General features: G+C 41.7%; 1 long non-coding RNA gene across 3 annotated transcripts; it reads left to right on the forward strand.

The window, feature by feature from the left end:
- Positions 1–21,145: 21,145 nt before the first annotated feature.
- Positions 21,146–25,556, forward strand: LOC123137537 (uncharacterized). 3 transcript variants are annotated; one of them, XR_006468341.1, is made up of 6 exons: positions 21,146–21,954; positions 22,085–22,148; positions 22,370–22,490; positions 22,584–22,657; positions 23,877–24,726; positions 25,268–25,556. It is a non-coding gene; the product is annotated as an uncharacterized lncRNA (long non-coding RNA). The 3 variants fall into 3 exon arrangements; XR_006468340.1 differs by lacking the exon at positions 25,268–25,556 and adding an exon at positions 25,236–25,252; XR_006468339.1 differs by lacking the exon at positions 25,268–25,556 and having other exon boundaries at positions 21,154–21,954; positions 23,877–24,914.
- Positions 25,557–25,929: the final 373 nt, after the last annotated feature.

Below are 25,929 nucleotides of genomic sequence, written 5' to 3' on the forward strand. Positions count from 1 at the left end.
ATGTATGCAGTCCAATGAGTGTTGATGCTCGTGGCGGGTATCGTTATTTTCTGACCTTCACAGATGATTTAAACAGATATGAGTATATCTACTTAATGAAGCACAAGTCTGAAACATTTGAAAAGTTCAAAGAATTTCAGAGTGAAGTGGAGAATCATCGTAACAAGTAAATAAAGTTTCTACAATCTGATCGTAGAGGAGAATATTTGAGTTACGAGTTTGGCCTTCATTTAAAACCAATGTGGAATAGTTTCACAACTCACGCCACATGGAACACCACAGCGTAATTGCATGTCCAAACATCGTAACCACACTTTATTTGATATGGTGCGATCTATGATGTATCTTACCAATTTACCACTATCGTTTTGGGGTTATGCATTGGAGACAACTGCATTCACTTTAAATAGGGCACCATCAAAATCTATTGAGACGACGCCTTATGAACTGTGGTTTGGCAAGAAACCAAAGTTGTCGTTTATTAAAGTTTTGGGCTACGATGCTTATGTGAAAAAGTTTCAACCTGATAAGCTCGAACCCAAATCGGAGAAGTGCGTCTTCATAGAATACCCAAAGGAAACTGTTGGGTACACCTTCTATCACAGATCCGAAGGCAAGATATTCGTTGCTAAGATGGATCCTTTCTAGAGAAGGAGTTTCTCTCGAAAGAAGTGAGTGGGAGGAAAGTAGAGCTTGATAAGGTAATTGTACCTTCTCCCAAATTGGAAAGTAGTTCATCACAGAAATCAGTTCTAGTGATTCATACACCAATTAGCGAGGAAGCTAATGATGATGATCATGAAACTTCAGATTAAGTTACTACAGAACCTCGTAGGTCTTCCAAAGTACAGTCCGCACCAGAGTGGTATGGTAATCCTATTCTGCAAGTCATGTTGCTAGACCATGATGAACCTACGAACTATGAGGAAGCGATGATGAGCCCAGATTCCGTGAAATGGCTTGAAGGCCATGAAATCTGAGATGGGATCCATGTATGAGAACAAAGTGTGGACTTTGGTGGACTTGCCCGATGATTGGCAAGACATTGGGAATAAATGGATCTTCAAGAGGAAGACAGACGTTGATAGTAGTGTTGCTATCTACAAAGCTCGAATTGTCGCAAAAAGGTTTTCGACAAGTTCAAGGTGTTGAATACGATGAGATTTTCTCACTCGTATCGATGCTTAAGTCTGTCCGAATCATGTTAGCAATTGCCACATTTTATGAAATCTGGCAAATGGATGTCAAAACTGCATTCCTTAATGGATTTATTAAAGAAAAGTTGTATATGATGCAACCAGAAGGTTTTGTCAATCCTAAAGGTGCTAACAAAGTGTGCAAACTCCAGCGATCCATTTATGGACTGGTGCAAGCCTCTCGGAGTTGGAATAAACATTTTGATAGTGTGATCAAAGCATATGGTATTATACAGACTTTTGGAGAAGCTTGTATTTACAGGAAAGTGAGTAGGAGTACTACATCATTTCTGATAAAGTATATGTGAATGACATATTGTTGATCAGAAATAATGTAGAATCTTCTGGAAAGCATAAAGGAGTTTTTGAAAGGAGTTTTTCAAAGAAAGACCTTGGTGAAGCTGCTTACACATTTAGTATCAAGATCTATAGAGATAGATCAAGACGCTTGATAAGATTTTTCAATGAGTAAATACCTTGACAAGTTTTTGAAAGAGTTCAAAATGGATCAGTCAAAGAAGGAATTCTTGTCTGTATTACAACGTGTGAAGTTGAGTAAGACTCAAAACTCGACCATGGCAGAAAATAGAAAGAGAATGAAAACTCATTCCCTGTGCCTTAGTCATAGGTTCTATAAAGTATGCTATGCTGTGTACCAGACCTATTGTATACCTTGCTCTGAGTTTGGCAAGGGAGTACAATTTTAATCCAGGAGTAGATCACTGGACAACGGTCAAGAATATCCTTAGTGAGTACTAATGAGATGTTTCTCGATTATGGAGGTGATAAAAGAGTTCGTCATAAAGAGTTACATTGGTGCAAGCTTTTACACCGATCCAGATGACTCTAAGTCTCAATCTGGATTGTGATGCCCCTGATTCAATCGTACACTAATCATAAATGCAAATGTGTACGATCAAGATCAGGGACTCGCGGGAAGATATCACAACACAACTCTAGACACAAATTAAAATAATACAAGCTTTATATTACAAGCTAGGGGCCTCGAGGGCTCGAATACATAGCTCGATACACAAGAGTCAGTGGAAGCAACAATATTTGAATACAGGCATAAGTTAAACAAGGATGCCTTAAGAAGGCTAGCAAAAAAGCAACACGATCGAAGAGGCAAGGCCTCCTGCCTGGGACCTCCTAACTATTCTATTTTCCCTTTGCATTTTCTTTTCCTTTTCTTATTTTTTTACATTTTCCGTTTTGCAAATTTCTAGGCCACAAAATTACTTTCGTAAAATACGGGATTGTGCCAAATAAACAAGTTGCAATAATTAGCACCGCCACAAAATGGTTTGTTATCTAAATAGAATAGTTCAATATTTTGTAATTTGAAAACGCATTTAATTAATTGCTTAAGCCACTATTATATATACAAAAGCGCATTTACATACTTTACAAAAGGGTGGGTTTCAACATGACAAATATCCAGGGGTTATTTGCCACCATTAGAACATTTTAGATTTTATGTTTGAGAATTTTGAATTTTGGACTTTAATTTGAATTATGAATAGAGATTTGGATCAAGTGAGGATTATCAACAGTAATATGATGACATGGCACCATTAATCATGAGATTACTGTAGCTTAATTATCCGAGCGTCACAATTCTCCTCCACTACAAGAAATCTCGTCCCGAGATTTAAGGGTGTGGAGTAAGGGGGAAAGACTCGGGAAGGATGGAGCTCAACACAAGATAGGTACCTGGGGGCTATCTTAGTGAACGTGACATAGAGGCATCTCTCGAGTTGAAATTCAAGAAAGTTGTCGAGACTAAGGTAAGAAGGTGCAATAAGAAGTTTCAAGCGGGTAGGCAACCGTTCGTTACCTAAAACAGAGGGTGAAAGGGGTTCAGTGTAATGGGAATAAGTATTGCGTCTGATACCAGAATAGATCACTAGGAAGGTGGCTCGTGATTTACATATGAAGCCAAGTGCGAGGAACAATTTTGGAAAACAGGGATGTACAGGAGAGTTAGGTTTTGATCTTGTGGAACTGTGGGTTATGGGCCCACCATGTGGGTTAACACCAGGAAGGCGTTAATCATTTTGCACGGCAATGATAGCAAGGCAGGTCAGAGGATAGCCTATCAATTATGTTGGCAACAACGTTGGTACCAAGGGTGAGGGACGAAGAGAACCATTTTCCTGCTTGTTAATACGAGGCGGACCAAAAGGCAAAGTTCTCGTCCATCGGTGGCTACCGGAATGTCATCAACAATAGTAACAAGGTCTTACTGACAGAGTTGTACATCAAGGCATTTACATAAGCAGTGAATTATCACTGCTCAGGTATGTTAGGTTCCAAGAAAGGTTAAACAAAACAAGGGAAGGGAAGTGTAGACTCGAATCAGTTAACGGTGTCCTCGAGTGTCTAAAAACTCAGAACCTGTGGAAAATTTGAATCGACGAGAAATAATAGTTGACGAAGAAATTATCAGAAGTTACGTAGTTTCGTGATATTCCCGAGATACCAGTGGGTAATACTCGAAGGTAGATCAAAGTAGAGGTTGGACTGGTGAAATGATCTGCAGAAGACAAGTACTTTAACTTGTCCCGGAAATGGGATCAAAGAAGAACAATATGGTCGGAACCACTGTTGCAAAGGGCCAAACATAGATATGAGATGAACTTACCACAAGGGGATAATTAATATTACAAGAAGCTTCCATGATAAGATCTACATCGTTTCCATGGGCATGAACACAAAGTTCAAGGTCAACTCCCACTTCTCCAATGCATAACCTTTCATTCACTTCTCATTTTCGAAGAAGTTGTAATGTTGAAATTTTACCTGGCGAAAAGCCAATAGAGTATAACCCGCATAACTTTCGAGTTTACACGAATTTATGGAAGACATAGATTCAACCCATAGGGGCATCTTAGGAACATATACCACAAACTTCACGAGTAAATAACTCAAGCCTGAAAGTAGAGTACGGTTGACGAGAGCGAGGGATACAATTTACCAAATGCATTATGTATCCGAGGAAAGGCTCTCAAGGTTACTGAATGTGAAGGACATTGTCAGATAAAACCCAACAAAGGATATGGTGGTCCACAAGGGATCTGATGTGAGTATCGGTACTCACCCAGAAGAAGAAAGAATGTAAGGATATCATATTATAGAAACAACTGACTAATTCAAAGCTTAACTGCAAAGGAATTATGATTTCCAAGATGGTGGATCAGAAGCAGAGGCTCTAACCAAAGACAAGTAGGTTGAATAGACATAGATCAACAACCAATCAAGGCTTGATTTGTCGAACACCAGCCCATGTCCAGGGTGACGTATGAGCCGATGGGAAGAATTCTAATTGGGACTGATGATCGCGAGCATTCACAAACTTATAGAATCAAATGCTCGCAATTACGATGACAAAGGATGCTAATGAGTATTGCTAGACATATGGAAGTAACCACAATGCAAGCAGATAAGGAGGAACAAGAGTAATAGGCTACTGACCATTTTCGGAAGATCAAAAAGTATTCAGTGCATCTTGTAATAACAAGAGCAACTGGGGATGAAGGTATGAACGATAATGTAGGTAGTTACCCATAAGGATTTATCGGTGGTAGGGATCGTAACAGCGAAGGGCAGAAGGGTCTAGGTAAAACATCGGATAGCATCTTCAGAATCTTCTGGTGCACCAAGCAATCATTTGGAGTGAGGGGCTCTCTGGGAGAAAGTATTTACGAGAACCTAGAGTTAGAGTTAACAAAACCATTTAACCCGAATAGAAGAGAGATCAGAGTCCCAGAGTATAGATGAGGAGTAAAAGATTCTAATACCACCCAATGGCGACGTGGGGCCAGTAAGCTACACAGCCATGTTAGTAAATCAATTTTTCAAAGACTAGACTCAACTTCGGCCAAGGAGTTGGAAAGGGGGATCCTACAGGCAGTCGTCACTGATACCAACTTGTGACGCCCCCGATTCAATCGTACACTAATCATACATGCAAATGTGTACGATCAAGATCAGGGACTCATAGGAAGATATCACAACACAACTCTAGACACAAATTAAAATAATACAAGCTTTATATTACAAGCCAGGGGCCTTGAGGGCTCGAATACATAGCTCGATACACAAGAGTCAGCGGAAGCAACAATATCTGAGTACAGGCATAAGTTAAACAAGGATTCCTTAAGAAGGCTAGCACAAAAGCAACACGATCGAAGAGGCAAGGCCTCCTGCCTGGGACCTCCTAACTACTCCTGGTCGTCGGCGGTCTTCACGTAGCAGCATCCATCGGCGGTGGCATCTGGCTCCAGGGATCCACCATGTGGTTGCATCAACCGGAAAGAAGGAAGAAGGGGAAAAGGGGGTAGCAAAGCAACCGTGAGTACTCATCCAAAGTACTCGCAAGCATCAGATCTATACTAAGTATGCACTGGTATCAAATGGAAGGTTTGTATCTGTGGACTGAACTGCAGAATGCCAGAATAGAGGGGAAGGTCTAGCCTATCGAAGACTAGCATCTTCAAGCAGCTCCGAGCATCTTGCAACATGTAGAAGAGTAAAGAGTAGCATTTTAATATATAACAAGCATGTTGTAACAACAACGCCCAGAGATCCTTCCTCGACTCCCTGCGAGAAAGCAATCTCGGAGCCACATATCCATCACATATCTCCAGTATCCATTTCTAGTTATATAAGATCAGGATATAAGTCTGAACGTCCATTACCGCGGACACGGTATTCGAATATATATCTTCCCTATAGGGGTGCACCACGTTACCCAACATGCTCTATCACTCTGGCCAGACACACCTTTCTGGGGTCAATGCCCGGCCTCGGAAGATCAACACGTCGCCGCCCTACCTAGGCTCAGCAGAGAGGTCCCCGCCGGTCTACATCCTAAGTGCTCCGGGGTCTTGGGCCCATCGCCCGTAGCACTCCGGGTTGTTGCGCGCAGGATGAATACTAGCACCGCCTCGGATGGCCAGCACGATCCGACCGTGCCGCACTGCTGAACTGGACGTCTGACAAAGCTTCGGCTGATACTGCGACGTCGAGGCCCATATCTATTCTCGCGTGGTGGTTAGTGCGTAAAGGCCATAGGCCAACTGAGAACAAATACCCAAACCTGTTAGTGCATTGGGGGATCGCGGAGACGAGTAGAGACTCACGATAAGGTGACCCCATCACCCCGTCTCGTGGACTTATAGCAAGGGCCCAGACTGCCCGGCCGTGCCACGTGGAAAACTCGCGGGTGCTCAACAGGCCCACCCGACTTTCACATCAACTCGCGGGTACCCCTCAGGGCCGACCCGACTTCAACGATGGTCTCAAGTAAATTCAAGGTAACCATGTGTCCAAACATCAAGGGGAAAACCCGAGGAATCACCCACGGAGAATTCCACTCAATGTAATCATCAAGGTGAATGTAAGAGGGACCACCCTCGAGGTTCACACTTGAGGTGTTGAACGACAGATCCGTATCGGGAATGGTGAAAGAGGAAATCACCCTCGATGACCACGACCGAATAGCTACACTACAGAATTATCATCAAGAGTGCGTTATGAGGGATCACCATCGGCACTCGATAGTAGCTCTACAGAGTCGAGCAACAAAAGGGGCGTGATGTGATGTGAGGTGTCGGGCTTTGGTCGTCGATCACGCTGATTGAGTCGTCGATGATGAAGCAGGGGCAACAAGGACAAGGTGGGGGTCACTGATGGATCACTAACCAACCTATACTAAGCAATTTAGGATAAGCAGGTAAGGTACAATAGCAGGTACAAAAGCAGGCTAATGGCCGGGGATGGATCGGAGACGAGGCAATCGACGACAGCGGCCGGTGATGTAAGCGATGAATATGAGCTCGATGGCGAGCCTACGGGGCGGCTCTGCTCAATTAGATGCTTGGGATGGACGAAGTAGATGGCGGCGGTCCTCCTGGACGTGTTCCCATGCGCCCGGGAGCACGGTGGCCGTGGTGACAACGACGACCGTGATGAGCGGCAGTGACACAACGATCTTCGCACGGGGCGAAGAGAGCGGGCGAGGAAGAGGGAGATGGGGGATTTGGGGGCTAGGGTTTCGACGGGGAGAGAGAGAGGAGGGGCTCGGGGCTCTTAACCATCAGGGGCCGCGGGATGGCCGGCACCTAGTCGGGGCACCATGGATGCCCGCAACGGCTCCCCTGCTCCTGTAGCGTGGGGAGGGGGATGAGTGGGGGTGTGGGTTGGACTGGCCTGGCTTGGCCAGTTGGGCCAAGGCCCAGGGGAGGGGAGGGAGTTCCCTTTCTATTTTCCCTTTGTATTTTCTTTTCCTTTTCTTATTTTTTTTCATTTTCTCTTTTGCAAATTTCTAGGCCACAAAATTACTTTCGTAAAATATGGGATTGTGCCAAATAAACAAGTTGCAATAATTAGCATCGCCACAAAATGGTTTGTTATCTAAATAGAATAGTTCAATATTTTACAATTTTAAAAGGCATTTAATTAATTTCTTAAGCCACTATTATATATACAAAAGCGCATTTACATACTTTACAAAAGAGTGGGTTTCAACATGACAAATACCCAGGGATTATTTGCACCATTAGAACATTTTAGATTTTATGTTTGAGAATTTTGAATTTTGGACTTTAATTTGAATTTGAAAATGAATAGAGATTTGGATCAAGTGAGGATTATCAACAGTAATGTGATGACATGGCACCATTAATCATGGAATTACTGTAGCTTAATTATCCGGGCGTTACATGGATACATATTGAAAGTGGGAGCAATAGCTATAGTAGCTCCGTGCAGAGCATTGTGGACATAGAATATTTGCAAAATATATACGACTCTGAATGTGACAGGCCCGTTGACTAAACTTCTCTCACGAGCAAAACATGATCATACCTTAGTACTCTTTGGGTGTTAATCACATAGTGATGTGAACTAGATTGTTGACTCTAGTAAACCCTTTGGGTGTTGGTCACATGACGATGTGAACTATGGATGTTAATCACATATAGATGTGAATATTGGTGTTAAATCACATGATGATGGGAACTAGAATATTGACTCTACTGCAAGTGGGATACTGAATAAAATAAGCCCTAGAGGCAATGATAAAGTTATTATTTATTTCCTTATTTCATGATAAATGTTTATTATTCATGCTAGAATTTTATTAACCGGAAATATAATACATGTGTGAATACATAGACAAACATAGTGTCACTAGTATGCCTCTACTTGACTAGCTCGTTAATCAAAGATGGTTAAGTTTCCTAACCATAGACATGAGTTGTCATTTGATTAATGGGATCATATCATTAGGAGAATGATGTGATTGACTTGACCCATTCCGTTAGCTTAGCACTTGATCGTTTAGTATGTTGCTATTGCTTTCTTCATGACTTATACCTGTTCCTATGACTATGAGATTATGCAACTCCCGTTTACCGGAGGAACACTTTGTGTGCTATCAAACATCACAACGTAACTGGGTGATTATAAAGGTGTTGTACAGGTATCTCCGAAGTTACTTGTTGAGTTGGCGTATTTCGAGATTAGGATTTGTCACTCCGATTGTCGGAGAGGTATCTTTGGGCCATCTCGGTAATGCACATCACTATAAGCCTTGCAAGCAATGTGACTAATGAGTTAGTTGCGGGATGATGCATTACATAACGAGTAAAGAGACTTGCCGGTAACGAGATTGAACTAGGTATTGAGATATCGACGATCGAATCTCGGGCAAGTAACATACCGATGACAAAGGGAACAACGTATGTTGTTATGCGGTTTGACCCATAAAGATCTTCGTAGAATATGTGGGAACCAATATGAGCATCCAGGTTCCGCTATTGATTATTGACCGGAGACGTGTCTTGGTCATGTCTACATAGTTCTCGAACCCATAGGGTCCGCACGCTTAAAGTTCGGTGACGATCGGTAATATGAGTTTATGTGTTTTGATGTACCGAATGTAGTTCGGAGTACCGAATGAGATCGGGGACATGATGAGGAGTCTCTAAATGGTCGAGACGTAAAGATCGATATATTAGACGACTATATTCGGACATCGGAAAGGCTCTGAGTGATTCAGGTATTTATCGGAGTACCGGAGAGTTACGGGAATTCGCCAAGGAGTATATGGGCCTTATTGGGCTTTAGGGGAAAGAGAGAGGGGAGGCTGCGCGCCCCCCAAGGCCTAGTTCGAATTGGACTAGGGGGAGGGGTTGCGCCCCCTCCTTCCTTCTCTTCTCTTTTCCCTTTCCTTGACTCCTACTCCTACTACGTGGAAGGGGGGAATCCTACTCCCGGTGGGAGTAGGACTCCCCAGGGCGCGCCATAGAGAGGGCCGGCCCCTCCCCTCCTCCACTCCTTTATATATGGGGAGGGGGGCACCCCATAGACACACAAGTTGATCTGTTGATCTCTCCCAACCGTGTGCGGTGCCCCCCTCCACCATATTCCACCTCGGTAATATCATAGCAGTGCTTAGGCGAAGCCCTGCGTCGGTAGCATCATCAACATCTCATCACGCGTCGTGCCGACGGAACTCTCCCGCAAAGCTCTGCTGGATCGGAGTTCGTGGGACGTCATCGAGCTGAATGTGTGCTGAACTCGGAGGTGCCGTACGTTCAGTACTTGGATCGGTCAGATCGTGAAGACGTACAACTACATCAAACGCGTTGTGCTAACTACATGGACACCACTCTCCCCTCTCGTTGCTATGCATCACCATGATCTTGCGTGTGCGTAGGATTTTTTTTGAAATTACTACGTTCCCCAATAGATGCCATGACAAGCGGACACTCATCTAAGTGGCTGGAGGCCATGAATGATGAAATTAAGTCAATGAGTATTAATGATGTTTGGGATTTAGTAGAAATTCCTGACGGAGTCAAAAAGGTGGGCTGCAAGTGGGTCTACAAAACTAAGTATGACTAAAGGAAATGTCGAACGATTCAAAGCAAGACTTGTCGCTAAATGTTATACACGAAGAGAGGGCATAGACTATGTTAACACATTTTCTCCCGTCTCGAAGAAGGATTCACTAAGAATTGTTATGGCTCTTGTTGCTCATTATGATTTAGAGCTACATCAGATGGATGTTAAAACCGCATTCCTTAATGGTGACTTGCATGAGAATGTATATATGGCTCAACTGGAAGGTTTTGTCATAGAAGGCAATGAACATATGGGATGTCGACTTAAGAAATCTATCTATGGACTAAGACAAGCGTCTAGACAGTGGTACCTTAAATTTGATGAGGTTATAAGGAAATTTAATTTTAAGGAAAATGAAGTGGACAATTGCATATACATTAAGACCAGTGGGAGCAAGTTTATCATATTAGTACTTTATGTGGATGATATCTTGCTAGCCAGCAGTGACTTAGACATGTTATATGAGACCAAAAGATTTCTTTCATCTAATTTTGACATGAAAGATCTTGGGGATGCCTCTTATATTTTGGGCATAGAAATCCACCGAGACAGGTCTAAAGGGACATTAGGACTGTCCCAGAGGGCATATATTGACAAAGTCCTTAAAAGCTACAACATGCATAACTGTTCTTCCACTCCCGCACCTATTGTTAAAGGTGATAAGTTTGGTCAATTTCAGTGTCCCAAGAATAAATTAGAGATTGATCAAATGAAGACAATTCCTTATGCCCGATTGTTGGGAGAATTATGTATGCTCAAGTATATACGTGTCCCGACTTAGCGTGTGTAACTGGAATGCTTGGCAGATATCAGTCTAATCCAGGCTTAGATAACTGGAAATCTGTCAAGAAAGTAATGGGCTATCTGCAAGGGACTAAAAAAATCATATGCTTAAATATAGAAAGACTGACAGCCTAGAAATTATGGGTTACTCGGACGCTGATTTTGTAGGGCATAAGGATACTAAGAGATCCACATAGGCTATATCTTCACACTTGCTGGGTGAGCAATTTCATTGAAAACCTGCAAAAAACACTTACTACATCTTCAACGATGCAATCAGAGTTTGTGGCATGTTTTGAGGCTACCGGGTGATGTCTACGACGCAACTTTATTCTTGTAGACACGTGTTGGGCCTCCAAGCGTAGAATTTTGTAGGACAGTAGCAATTTTCCCTCAAGTGGATGACCTAAGATTTATCAATCCGTGGGAGGCGTAGGATGAAGATAGTCTCTCTCAAGCAACCCTGCAATCAAATACAAGAAATCTCTTGTGTACCCAATACACCCAATACAATGGCAAATTGTATAAGTGCACTAGTTCGGCAAAGATATGGTGATAAAAGTGTAGTATGGATAGTAGATATGAGTTTTTGTAGTGCGAACAATAAAAACCCCAGCAAGGTAGTAAATGGTAAAACGGAGCACAAACAGTATTGCAATAATGTAAAATAAGGCTTAGGGTGCATACTTTCACTAGTACAATCTCTCAACAATGCTAACATAGTTGGACCATATAATTACCCCTCAAAGTGCAATAAAGAATCACTCCTGAGTTCCTATTAGCGGAGAACAAAGAAAGAAATTGTTTGTACAGTACGAAACCACCTCAAAGCTATTCTTTCCGATCAATCTATCGCAGAATTCGTACTAAAATAACAACAAGCTGTTCTTTCCGATCGATCTAATCAAGAGTTCATACTAAAATAACACCATATGATACATATCAACCAACTCTAATATCACCTAGATGCCCCAATGTCACCGGGAGTACCGAGTTAATTATACGATATGTATCAAACAATTTCAGATTCATAATACTCAACCACACAAAGAACTACAAGGAGACCCCAAAGTTTCTATCGGAGAAAAGATAATAAAAACGTGCATCAACCCCTATACATAGATTACCCCAAAGTCACCTCGGGAATCCGAAAGTTGAGTGCCATAATATATATCAAGTGAATCAAAATAATAGCCCATTGTCACCATAGGTATTCATATGCAAGACATATATCATGTGTTCTCAAATCTGAACATTCAATCCGACATGATAAAACTTCAAAGGGTAAAGATTCAATTCATCACAACAAGAGTAGAGAGGGGAGAAACATCATATGATCCATCTATGTTAACAAAGCCCAGGATACATCAAGATCGTGACATCTCAAGATCACGAGAGAGAGAGAGAGAGATTAAACACATAGCTACCGGTACAAACCCTCAGCCCTGAGGGCGGACTACTCCCTCCTCATCATGGTGGTCGCCGGGATGATGAAGATGTCCACCGGTGATGATCTCCCCCTCTAATAGGGTGCCAGTATGGGCTCCTGGTTGGTATTTTGTGGCTACAGAGGCTTGCGGTAGCGGAACTTCTGATCTAGGGTCTCCGTGAGGGTTTTCGGAATATTTGGGAATTTATAGGTCGAAGAAGGGGTACGGGAGGCCACCGAGGTGGGCACAACCCACCAGGGCGCCCCTGGGGGCCTAGGCGCACGCTGGTGGGTTGTGGCCCCCTCGGGGCACCCCCCAGGTGCTGCTCTAGCCCAACGGTTCTCTTTTGGTCCATTAAAAATACACAAAAAGTTTCAGCTCATTTGGAGAACTTTCATTTCTGCACAAAAAACAACACCACGGTAGTTCTGCTAAAAACAGCGTCAGTCTGGGTTAGTTCCATGCAAATCATACCAAAACCATATAAAATTGTTGTAAACTTGGCATGAATACTTCATAAATTATAGATACGTTGGAGACATATCAGCATCCCCAAACTTAATTCCTACTCGTCCTCGAGTAGGTAAATGATAAAAGAAACAATTTATGAAGTGTGAATGCTAGCAAAGTGCACAAGTTTGATGAATGACAATTTCAATCACTTTTCCTAGCATCATAACAACAATTCTTTCTTATAAAACTTCTCATGTTAAAGTAGCAACCAATTCACATGTTAAGGTTCAAACGATAAATTCTCTTGAAACTCAACAACCTATGTTCTCAGCCACCAAGCAGTTGCAATTCAACTTATTCAACAGAGTCTAAGTAAGAGCTCCACATACTCGACCATCATATAGTCTTCTATGATTGCTAACACTCACCGTATACACATGAGAAAAATGTTTCAACCGGACACATAGAAAGACAGGGGCTTATAATTTCGCCTCCCAACGTATTCACCTCAAGGGTGATGTCAACAATAATAACTCATTCTAGCCATATTCAACTGGACATATGTGCCTAGATCTTTGCTCACCACATGATGCTTGCCAAAAGATAAAAACAAAAAGGAATATAGAGAAAAACTTTGACTCTTTGCATAAAAGTAAATATTGAAAAGTAAAAGATAGGCCCTTCATAGAGGGAAGCAGAGGTTGCCATGTGTTTATTTGTTTGTATGCTCAACCCCTTAGTGCAAAAGAACGTCACGTTATATTGCCCCTTATGATAGCAACCTTTATTATGCAGTCTGTCACTTTTATTCTTTGCCATCACAAGTTCCTACAACGCTCAATTTTCTCTTATAGTAAATCATTTAACACTTTTAGAAGCAATTTTATTGCCTTATTTCACCGATGACAACTTACTTGACGGATCTTGGTCAATCCTTAGGTAGGTATGGTGGACTATTGAAAATAAGGTTTGGGTTTAAGGTTTTTTTGGATGCACAAGTAGTATCTCTACTTGGTGCGAATTTTTGGCTAGCAAAGATGGGGGGCAAACACCACATGTTGAAGGATCTATGACAATATAACTTCTATGTGAATATGAACAAACATAAATCATTACGTTGTCTTCCTTGTCCAACGTCAACAATTTTGGCATATAATATTTTCATGGGGGCTCACAATCACACAAGATTTTCAGGATAGTGTATTTGCACGTGAAAGTTCTCTTCCTTCTACTAATCATTCATGAATTGCTTGTATGACCAATATTGTGATTGTCAAGCTTCAAAAGATTTCACTTTATAAACCCAATGTGAAGCTATCACTAGGCATGATATGAATATATAATTTCAACTTCATGATATTCAGTTCATTCAACAATTTACTCATAGGATATAAGTGAAGCACGAGAGTAAATGACAAACTACTCTAAAAATATATAAGTGAAGATCAAGTGAGTAGTTATGTAAATGGGTAGCTATTTGAGGACTATCTTTTACTTACAAACATTCAGATCTAAGTATTTTATTAAAACAACAAGCAAAACAAAACAAAATGACATTCCGAGGATAGCACACATCATGTGGAGAAGCAAAAACTTAGGCTCAACCGATTCTAACCGATAATTGTTGAAGAGGAAAGGTGGGATGCCTACCGGGGCATCTCCAAGCTTAGATGCTTGAGACTTCTTGGAATATTATCTTGGGATGCCTTGGGCATCCCCAATCTTGAGCTTTTATGTCTCCTTAATTCCTCTCATATCACGGTTTCCATAAATCTCAAAAACTTCATCCACACAAAACTCAACAAGAACTCGTGAGATAAGTTACTATAAATCAATGGAAAAAACTTATCATTATCTACTGTAGCAAATCACTAAACAACATTGCATAGTAAATTCCTCTGCATATTTAATACTCCTATCCTCAAATAGAATCATTAAACAAGCAAACATATGCAAACAATGCAACCATAACAGCAAGCTGCCAAAACAGTATAGTGTGTAAAGAATGCAAGATTCATCATACTTTCCTAACTCCAAAAATTACGAAACTTTACCACACTGTAGAAAAATTATCACATCTTATTTTGCAAAAAATTTCCACATTTTATCACATTCTGACTTTTCTTGGGAAATTTTGCAACAGCGATAAACTTTCTATTTTGAAACAGCAACTCATATACTTGCAAAATGAGCATGGCAAAGGCTATCCTTGACATTTTTATTGAAGTAAAATATTCAAAACATTATTTTAAATAACATAAATCAAATCCTAGCAAAATAAAATGACGCTCCAAGTAAAACTCGTATCATGTGACGAATGAAAACAAAGCTCCAAGTGAGGTTACCGATAATGTTGAAGATGAAAGTGGGGATGCCTTCCGGGGCATCCCCAAGCTTAGTTGCTTGGATATTCCTTGAATATTACCTTGGGGTGCCCTAGGCATTCCCAAGATTATGGTCTTGTCACTTCTTGTTCTCCTCATATCGATATCTCACCCAAAACTTGAAAACTTCAATCGCACAAAACTTAACGGAACTTCGTGAGATAGGTTAGTATGATAAAGAGCAAACCATTCACTTTGGTACTGTAAAATACAAGATTCATAATTGTTTCCACACAATGCCTACTGTATCATGTCATTTTCACAATTTATATTGAGCAATATAAGCCATAGAAACTAGGGAACAAGCAAACTATGCATTGAAAACAGAATCTGTCAAAAACAGAACAGTCTGTAGTAATCTGTACTCCAACCATACTTATTCTACTAAACAAATTCTGAAAAATTAGGAAAACATAGAGAATTTGTATATATATCATCTTTAAAAATTTCAGATCAAAAGAACATTCCAGTGAATTTTCAAAATTCCTGGACTGTGCGCAAAAGTTTCTGTTTTTGCACAGATTCAAGTCAACTATCATCCACACTATCCCAAAGGCTTTACTTGGTACTTTATTGAAACAAAAGCAATAAGACATGATAACTACAGTATCATAATCATGCTAACCCACAAAAATAGTAGGTAAAATTGTTGGGTTGCCTCCCAACAAGCGCTTTTCTTTAATGCCTTTTAGCTAGGCATGATGAGTTCAATGATGCTCGCATAAAAGATAAGAATTGAAACATCACAAGAGCATCATGAATCATAAGTTCCTCTCTCATAATAATTTTCAGTAGCATCATGAATAGATTCATCAATATAACCATCACATAAAGAATTCTTTTCATGATACATAAGCATAGAAATTCTGTTACTCTCCACATAAGAAAATTTATTCTCATCAATAGTAGATGGAGCAAATTCAACAAAATAACTATCATGTGATTGAAAACTAAAATCATGATGACAAGTTTCATGGTTATCATTACTCTTTGTAGCATACATGTCATCACCATAATCATCATAGATAGGAACTTTGTTATCATAGTCAATTGAAGCCTCATCCAAAATGGTGGATTCATCACTAAGTAAAGTCATGACCTCTCCAAATCCACTTTCATCATTATAATCATCATAAATAGGAGGCTTGCAATCATTATAACAAATTTTCACATCAAATCTTGGGGGACTAAAAATATCATCTTCATCAAACATAGCATCCCTAAGCTTATGGCTTTGCATATCATTAGCATCATGGATATTCAAAGAATTCATACTAACAACATTGCAATCATGCTCATCATTTATACCAAACATTCTATTGAATTCTTCTTTTATCAATTGAGCAAAATTTTCCTTTCCATCATTTTCACGAAAGACATTAAAAAGATGAATAATACGATGCAACCTCAATTCCATTTTTTAGTTTTCTTTTATAAACCAAACTAGTGATAAAACAAGAAACTACAAGATTCAATTGCAAGATCTAAAGATATACCTTCAAGCACTCACCTCCCCGGGAACGGCACCAGAAAAGAGCTTGATGTCTACTACGCAACTTTATTCTTGTATACACGTGTTGGGCCTCCAAGCGCAGAGTTTTGTAGGACAGTATCAGTTTTCCCTCAAGTGGGTGACCTAAGGTTTATCAATCCATGGGAGACATAGGATGAAGATAGTCTCTCTCAAGCAACCCTGCAATCAAATACAAGAAATCTCTTGTGTCCCCAACACATCCAATACAATGGAAAATTGTATAGGTGCACAAGTTCGGCGAAGAGATGGTGATAAAAGTGTAGTATGGATAGTAGATATGAGTTTTTGTAGTGCGAACAATAAGAAAACAGCAAGGTAGTAAATGGTAAAACGGAGCACAAACGGTATTGCAATGATGTAAAATGAGGCTTAGGGTGCATACTTTCACTAGTGCAATCTCTCAACAATGCTAACATAGTTGGATCATATAATTATCCCTCAAAGTGCAATAAAGAATCACCCCCGAGTTCCTATTGGCGGAGAACAAAAGATAGAAATTGTTTGTAGAGTACGGAACCACCTCAAAGCTATTATTTCCGATCAATCTATCCTAGAGTTCATACTAAAATAACAACAAGCTATTCTTTCCGATCAATCTAATCAAGAGTTCATACTAAAATAACACCATATGATACATATCAACCAACTCTAATGTCACCTAGATACCCCAATGTCACCGCGAGTACCCTTGAGTTAATTATACGATATGTATCAAACAATTTCAGATTCATAATACTCAATCCACATAAAGAACTACAAGGAGACCCCAAAGTTTCTATCGGAGAAAAGATAATAAAAACGTGCATCAACCCTATGCATAGATTACCCAAAGTCACCTCGGGAATCCGCAAGTTGAGTGCCATAACATATATCAAGTGAATCAAAATAATACCCCATTGTCACCACAGGTATTCATATGAAAGACATATATTATGTGTTCTCAAATTTGAACATTCAATTTGACATGACAAAACTTCAAAGGGTAAAGATTCAATTCATCACAACAAGAGTAGAGAGGGGAGAAACATCATACGATCCATCTATGTTAACAAAGCCCATGATACATCAAGATTGTCACATCTCAAGATCATGAGAGAGAGAGAGAGAGATTGAACACATAGCTACCGGTACAAACCCTCAGCCCTGAGGGTGGACTACTCCCTCCTCATCATGGTGGATGTCGGGATGATGAAGATGGCCACCGGTGATGATCTCCCCCTTCGGCAGGGTGCCAGAACAGGCTCCCGGTTGGTTTTCGGTGGCTACAGAGGCTTGCGGCGGCGGAACTTCTGATCTAGGGTCTCCGTGAGGGTTTTCGGAATATTTGGGAATTTATAGGGCGAAGAAGGGGTACGGGAGGCCACCGAGGTGGGCACAACCCACCGGGGCGCGCCCTAGTGGGTTGTGCCCCCCTCAGGGCACCCCCAGGTGCTGCTCTGGCCCAATTGTTCTCTTCTGGCCCATAATAAATCCACGAAAAGTTTCAGCTCATTTGGAGAACTTTCATTTCTGCACAAAAAACAACACCATGGTAGTTATGCTGAAAACAGCATCAATCCGGGTTAGTTCCATTCAAATCATACCAAAACCATATAAAATTGTTGTAACATGGCATGAATACTTCATAAATTATAGATACATTGGAGACGTATCACCGGGCAAGCCGGATGGCTTAAGAACTTTGTCCTCGGCCTTAGAGTGGTAGACAACATAAATAAACCACTTACACTATTCTGCGATAATCAAGCTGCAGTTTTCCTTTCGAGTAACAACAATTCAAGTGGTGCTGCCAAATGTATTAACCTTAAGTACCTTGTTGTGAAAGATAGAGTCCAAGATCAAACAATTAAAATTCAACATATAAGTACTAAATTGATGGTTGCTGATCCCCTGACTAAAGGCTTGCCACCAAATCTCTTTCGAGAACATATTGCTAGCATGGGTGTAATGGAAAGCCTATAACCATTGGGGTAACTAAATGATGAGATCTCAATATTTGAACTTGGAATAAGGAAGTTTGTTTCACTTACTAAGTGCACATAATGATTAATAAACAAACAAACTATTAGGACCATAAGTGGGGAGTATGGATGCATGCCCATACAGACTCCCAACCATAAATAATTATCCATTACAAAATGAAGTCTTACACTATAGATTTTGGGGTTCCAATAATGATTATACTATTGCTGCGAATACATTATCTTGGTGTGATGCCTTTGCTGAAGTATGGGCTAGTGACATTAACCATTCAATCAAGTGGGAGAATGTTAGAAAATTAAGTGATTAAATGGTTAAGATTTAAATTACCATAAGTTAAAGTGGGCACATTAGTTAATTACGTAATTAACACTAATTAATAGTAATTAACAATTTGCGCCTGTGATTGGGGGGCTAATTAAGATTATGGTTAGGTCCACGTCATATACAACGCTATATATAAAGGAGGGCATCCCTGCACCTATTTGATCGTGGTATCGATTAGGATAACAGTGCCCTCCGAAATTTACTCCAAATCCAATCGGGAGTGTGCTGGACGTTGATGTGAAGGCCTGACTTTGCTCCGACGAGGTGCCGGAGTGACCTGCTATGCTGCTACAGTTTGTCATCTGACTCTACTTCCTCCACCGTGATGGCCTCTCCAAACGGAGGTATAAACACACTACTGTCCACTAACTTGCGCATCAAATCGATTATTGTTCATGTGTATTAGATAAGGTCCGATTAGTACTTCCATAACCTAAGTAGTTAGTCTAACAGAGAGCTCCTGCGATGGCACCGACTCACGCTTCCTATGGACCACTGAGAGCATCTACAGTTGGACCTCTCAAACCCGCCTCATACGTCCGGGCGGGCCACCTGGTCACTGCCCGGTCATGATTTTGACCCAGACGGCCCCCTCAAATGGACCTCAAATGCCCGGGTTGACCGGCACCCCTCATATACAGCTCAAATATGGGGCGCCCGGGCATGCTCGCCATGTTAAGACCCGACAGCCCGACAACACCCTAAATTGCATCAAATCCATCAAACCCTTACTCCTCCTCTCGTCGCCCTCCAACCACTCCCGCACCCGGACCCTTGTTGTCCTACACCCTTGCTCCCAATCCTCACCTCTAGTCCTGATCCACCGCCCGAGATGTCGTCCAGCCCGACCCACACCGTCTCAACGAAGAAGTAGTCCGCCTCGTCCGTTGGCGGCGTGATTTCATCGGTGATGACTTGCAAGGCGGAGAACGTCACCCGCAAGTTGTGGTGACGCCGGCAACAAGAGAGGGAGGTGGTGGCGCAGGGAGGTTCGGATGTGGTGGAGCAGCTGTCTCCTCCGCCGTGCCCGGATCCCCGCACCCCTTCCCTCAGAGCGCCTGTCATGGTTATGATCCTGACAATGAATACTAGGGGTATGAATAAGGGATAGAGCCTAGCTACGGTGCAGGTGTAACACTCGGTGTTTAATGACTTCGGGCCCCTCTTGGCGGAGGTAACAACCCTATGTTTCGTTCCCAGAGGCTTGCTTTGATTTGATGAGTATGGTTACAGAGATTGAACGTGCCCAGCTATGGGAAGGGGTGTGGCTTATATAGAGTGCGCTGCAGCCCCATGTCTCCCATGCCGCCGGGGCATTAAATGTCATTGAATGAATCCGTTACTAGTGTAATCAGTCCTTACTACAGCAGTTATAGGTAACGGTAGCTATAACTCTATTTAGTGGATGATTTAGGATTCCTCGACCGTTGCAGCTCTCACGACATCCCCCTGCCCTCTTGATGTCTGCTAGAACTACGTCGGTATTTAAAACAAAACAGAGGCTGGGCAACTCGCTCCCAGGGAGCTCCCCCGATGGCATCCTTCGTTGGCCGTTCGATCGGCGTTGACCCGGTCTTTTTTTCATTGCTGGTCGTTGGATCTGGATGGAAAATGTGTGTTGCCTTTTTTGACCGTGCGGTGAAACGTCGATGGGGATGACCTGTGGGCTCGGGTAAAAGCAGATTGGCTGGGTCAAAGTTTTTTGGGTGCACGAGCGGCCTCTCCTGCCGCGCCGCGTGCGCGCATGATGGGCACTGCCCAGTTTCTGGTTCGCTCGCCCCTCTGGATTCGCCTGTTGGTGCAGCTGCAAGTAGGCCTGCTTTTTCTTTGGTCCCACACGTCGGTCTGATGGCTGTGGCTTTTTCGTGTGCGCGTTGCCTCCTGCGTCGCGTCGCGTCCCGGGTCAAACGCGTCAGGGGGCCGCTCCTCGCGTGCTGCCCGCGTCATGCGTTACGAGGAGCAGTTGCGCAAGGATAGGCCGATGCGTATATACCCGCATATGCACACCCACGTCTATTCTATAGCGATGACGGGTGGGCCGGCGCTGCTCCTGTCCCATTCGTCGGTGGCACTGGCTGCGTGCACGTCTCGTCGCCATTGGGATTCACCAATCCCATCCGCGCCCATCCTCCAAACGTGCAAGGGTTCCGCCAACCCTTCGTCAAGTCTGCGCCCCCTCCGCCTCGTCTCCTACCTGCTCCCTCCTATCCCACGTCATTGCCCTCGAGCCCACGCCCCCTCCACCTCGTCTCCTCTCGAACGCCGCCGCCCTAGATGCGCCGTCAGGGACGCCGTCGACACGTCGGGATACGTAGGGATGGAGCTCAGCCCGAGCCTAGCAGAAGCCTACTCCTAACCCTATTCGCTCGATTGACAAGAGCAGGGCAACGGATTGGATCGAGGGCGCCCGCACGGCCTCGCCGCCGCTGCCGCATGGATTCGCTAGCCGCCGCCTCGAGTTACCTCCGTCGCCGCCGCCGCGAGTCAGCTCCACCGTTGCCTTCAGGAATCTCATCCAGGCAAATTAACTTCCTCCGAGTCCCTGCTCTCCCTGGTCCTCCTGCCCTGCTTTGTGTGTGTGTGTGCGTGCGTGCGTTCCAGGCAAATTAACTTCCTCCGAGTCCCTGCTCTCCCTTGTCCTCCTGCCCTGCTTGATGCGTGTGTGCGTGTGTGCATGGGTGCGGGTGCGAGTGTGTGTGGGTGTGGGTGTGGGTGCGTATGTTTTTAGTTCAAGTGTGGATGCTCGGCAATAGTGATGTAGGTCATTTTGTAGAACAGAATGATTAACTTGGTCTATTTCTAGAGAAAATTCCTAGGAATTTTATTGACGGAGGCATCACTATCTGGCGCTGGATTATACATTTTTGCAGCACTACCACTATTGTTTTTGTTTGGCAGGAATGAATGTTCTAGGGTTGGAGCAGAGGGGGTTGAGCAGCAGTTGAGCTTAGGTGAGTGTTCAGGTTCTATAATTGCCCCACCAAGAAAAGTGTGATGCCAGTTATGCAATTTCTTTTCATAGAACGTTGTTATCTTTATCTTGGTGAATGTACAGAGCTAATGTTCAGTTCATTGTCTCAGGCATGAATTTACAGATTCAAGATTTCCTTACACATGGGGCTTTTTATTCTCCTAATGTTTCTAGGTATTTCTCATTATCAAGAGCATTTACATTGCTTTACAGAGTATACATCAAGCACAGTTGAAGTACATATCAAATAGTTCTATTCCAGAGTTGTTTGATTCGCATGATAAACATTCTACAAATAGTTCCCATGCCATAATAAGTTATAATGTTTTGTTTCTCTTATATTTATATGTTTACACCACTGCTTTTCTTCCAATTTTATTGGAGGCTCATATCAGGTCACTTTGGAGGCTGATATCAGGTGGCTACTCATGTCTAGCTTGGTGGCTTGGTGCCTAAATTTTAGATGTTCCATTAATCTTGGCTGCTTTTCTCATCCGTTTTGGGCTTTAACCTTGGGTAAATGGACTAATCTTTTCCTTGTCTGTAAACTGTGTGCTGACATGCTTATGCTCTTACAAGTTCCTCTGCTTTCATTTCACACATTGTCAGATCTAGAAGGTAGCAGCTTCTTTGTTCTCCTACTCAAGATTTGCTCATTGTTCAGTTCAAGCCATGTTCTTCAGGTATCTTCCTTTACATTTTCTTTACGTGATGGTCAGTTGATCTAGCCAAGGGCTTCTCTATTGTTCTTGGTTTCTTGGAATATGTTTTGCTTTGCTAACAAAATAGTAGGCATGTGTGTGAGATTACTTCTCGGTGAATCTAACATAAGATTCTACCTTTAATTCCAGACTGTTTTTAACTCTCACAAGCTCTTTTTGCTGTTATGTGTTGCTGTAAGTTTGGACTTGCAAAGAGAACAATTGAAAACTTGACCACGACAATTATATTTACCGACTATAATGGTAACTGGGGAATAAGCATCCTAAGGCATTTGTACCAAACATGATTTGAATCCTTGGGCATGCCAATATGTTCTCTCTATTTTAGAGTATGATGCTCTCGACAATTGGAAGAATCAACATGTAAATCAATTTATAAGTATAAAACCTTGTGAGCTGGATCTCCATTTTCAATTGGCGTCTTTTCTTAAACATTCATACTTTTGAAAGCTTCTACAAGACTCTCCTTGGACCATTCAGCACATGTACTGTACCCCTGAGCAAGTTCATGGATACCCCTATACTCCAATAAGATATTATAAGAACATAACTAAAAGGAAAATAATATCTCTCCAAAAATAGAATTTTCCTCAAATCATTTCTTGAGATGCCCCCTGTAACCTATGTTGCGTTTATGACTGAATTGTCTTTTCTTTAAGACTAGCATGGTATCAGCCTTTGGCATCTTTAATCTTCAATGTAGAAGATTAAGATCAAATATGATCGTAGCAAACACAAATGAACACAATAAAAAATTTGATGGTAAAATTGTTCAGTGTCTGCCATATTATATTTTGTTACAAGTGATAGTAGAAACTAACAATGAATTCTATCTACATTCAATGAACTATGGAGAACATGTGCTTGGGAGGGGATTTGGAAAGAACAGTTACGACGAGTTCTTGTTTTACTTAATAATCTTCAGTTTTCTAATTCATAGCTCTGTGTAGTGTGTAAACACTAACCAAAGGAGGATCACATTTTGTTATTCTTTTTTTTTAAATAATTATGAGTGAGTTGCATTCTGTTGGTTCACTAAACTCGCCTTATTGATTGTTTCCATACAGAAATAAACCCTTTTGGTCATTGTAGATGTGTACTGTTGTAACAATGCATGTTAGCTACAGATGTTATATAATTCTTTTTATAAATCTTGACTGAATCAAGATATCTTCTCCAGGAAAATCATTGTTTCTTCACTTCCAGGGCCAGCGTCACTCAACTTTGCTTGGATCATGCTTATTTGTTTCTACATTACCTTTGCTTAATATTTTCTCTTGATTTCCTATGTGATTGAGATGCGTGCCTATCTCGACTGTTCTGTTGTGTTAGCAATTTCTCGCCACTGGCCCATTATAACTGTTGTTCACATACCTGGTGCACTTCTAATTTTGAATTGTGCTTGCTGAGTGCCCTCATTTTTTTACTACCTTCCGTTGGTGTATATGCAAGCTGTAGAGCTTTGTTGTTCAATCTGGTTATAGCTTTATTCTCCTATTTTCTTACTCATTCCCGCATTGTCTTAGTTATTAGAAATGTAAATAGGCCATGTGAAAATAAGCTAAAGTAGCTTTTTTGGGAGATTTTTTGTGACACTGTTTTTTGTACAACAGAACCATTTTTCTGCTAAGTAAATTACTTTCTGTGTCCAGCATCTGATGGTTTGCTACCTATATTACTGGCTTGCATGCTTTGAGAAAATGATTTTAGCATGTTTGTCATTCATATATTTGTCCACCTGCGAAGGAAAAAAATGTTATTTGCTCATGCCTCATGTCATAAAATCAAATCTCTGCACCATGCTGATATTCTTCATAAAGAAACCACTTGCTTTTACAAGTACTGGACTACTGTGAGTGTCGTCGTCTTCATTGATGGGACGACAAGAGCGGCAATAGCGCTAGCCAGCGAGGCAGGCTGCTTGGCTCTGGGGCCGACACCTACCGTCCACTTCCGTTGGGCGGATCTGCCACTTCAAAAACTTACGGTGGCAATAAGCAATCTCAAGAGCTTGTTGTGATGATTTGAATGTAAGCAGTTTCCCTCGCTGTGCTTGTGTGCGCTTCTATGTCTTTTGTGGTCTATTCTTAGTGTATGGAATGGTTATATTAGCCCTGTAGTTTACTTTAATTTTTGAATCTTGATGCATCGAAAATAGTTGTAAAGTGCAAGACCTTATTTCTGTGGGTGAAATAATAGATGCACATTGGCTCTTTTATTGTTTTTGATTATTGAAAGAGAGATACACATACTGGTTTGTATTAATGGTGCTCAAAGTTTAAAAACATTAGTAAAACCAACGTCCAACTTTGTACATCTGAAGTTTTGGATTGTTGTGCCAACAATAAACAGTAAAGGAGAAATCTCCTTCAATATTCAGTTGGTACGCAGCTGCAACTTCTATGTTATATTTGGAAGCTGCTCTATGTGATTTGTTGTGTAGTTTGTGATCAAATGAAGATAGAATTTTTATGATTATAACATGTGCAACATGCTACTAACAGTCAAGTTTGTTTGAATTTGTTCACTTTGTGGTCAGTGGAAATATGATTGCCTTGTACACTTTTCCAGCGGAAGATGAACTTGGTGTTGCTTGCTATGATGAAATGAGGTGTTTGCCTGGTTGTAAATTGCATGCTGATGTTATTGTAGTTATGTTCCGTTCTCTAAAGAAACATGGGGTCGGATGCAATAGGTTAAGGAAAAGGGCATTGTTCAGCTACGACAATAGACAATGAAGAGCTAATCGAAGACATTTCCTCATGGCAATAACCAATGAAGAGCAAATCAAAGGGATAGAAATATTTTGTTGGCTGCAAGCCCCTATTTTCTTCAACTAAGAGATATTAAATTTATTATCATATGTGCTTGTCCGTAAGTAAATCAATTAAAATATGGATTTCTTTTCATCGCTAACATGGAATCAGCAGGTCTCTGCGCCATTTGGCGCAACGGGTCCACTAGTTTCCCCAAAGAGGAAGGGATGATGCAGCACAACGACGGTAGGTATTTCCCTTAGTGATGAGACCAAGGTTATCGAACCATTAGGAGAACCATACAACACAACGTAAATATCTACTGCACACAAATAACAAATACTCACAACCCGGCGTGTTAAAGGGGTTGTCAATCCCTTTCGGGTAATGGCGCCTGAAATTGGCACGTGGACGGGAGAAAGTTGTAATAGATTGGATAAGTAGATCGCAAATAAAATAAAGTGCAGCAAAGTATTT

The sequence above is a fragment of the Triticum aestivum genome, chromosome 6B, assembly GCF_018294505.1.
Source record: "Triticum aestivum cultivar Chinese Spring chromosome 6B, IWGSC CS RefSeq v2.1, whole genome shotgun sequence".
Taxonomy (NCBI): domain Eukaryota; kingdom Viridiplantae; phylum Streptophyta; class Magnoliopsida; order Poales; family Poaceae; genus Triticum; species Triticum aestivum.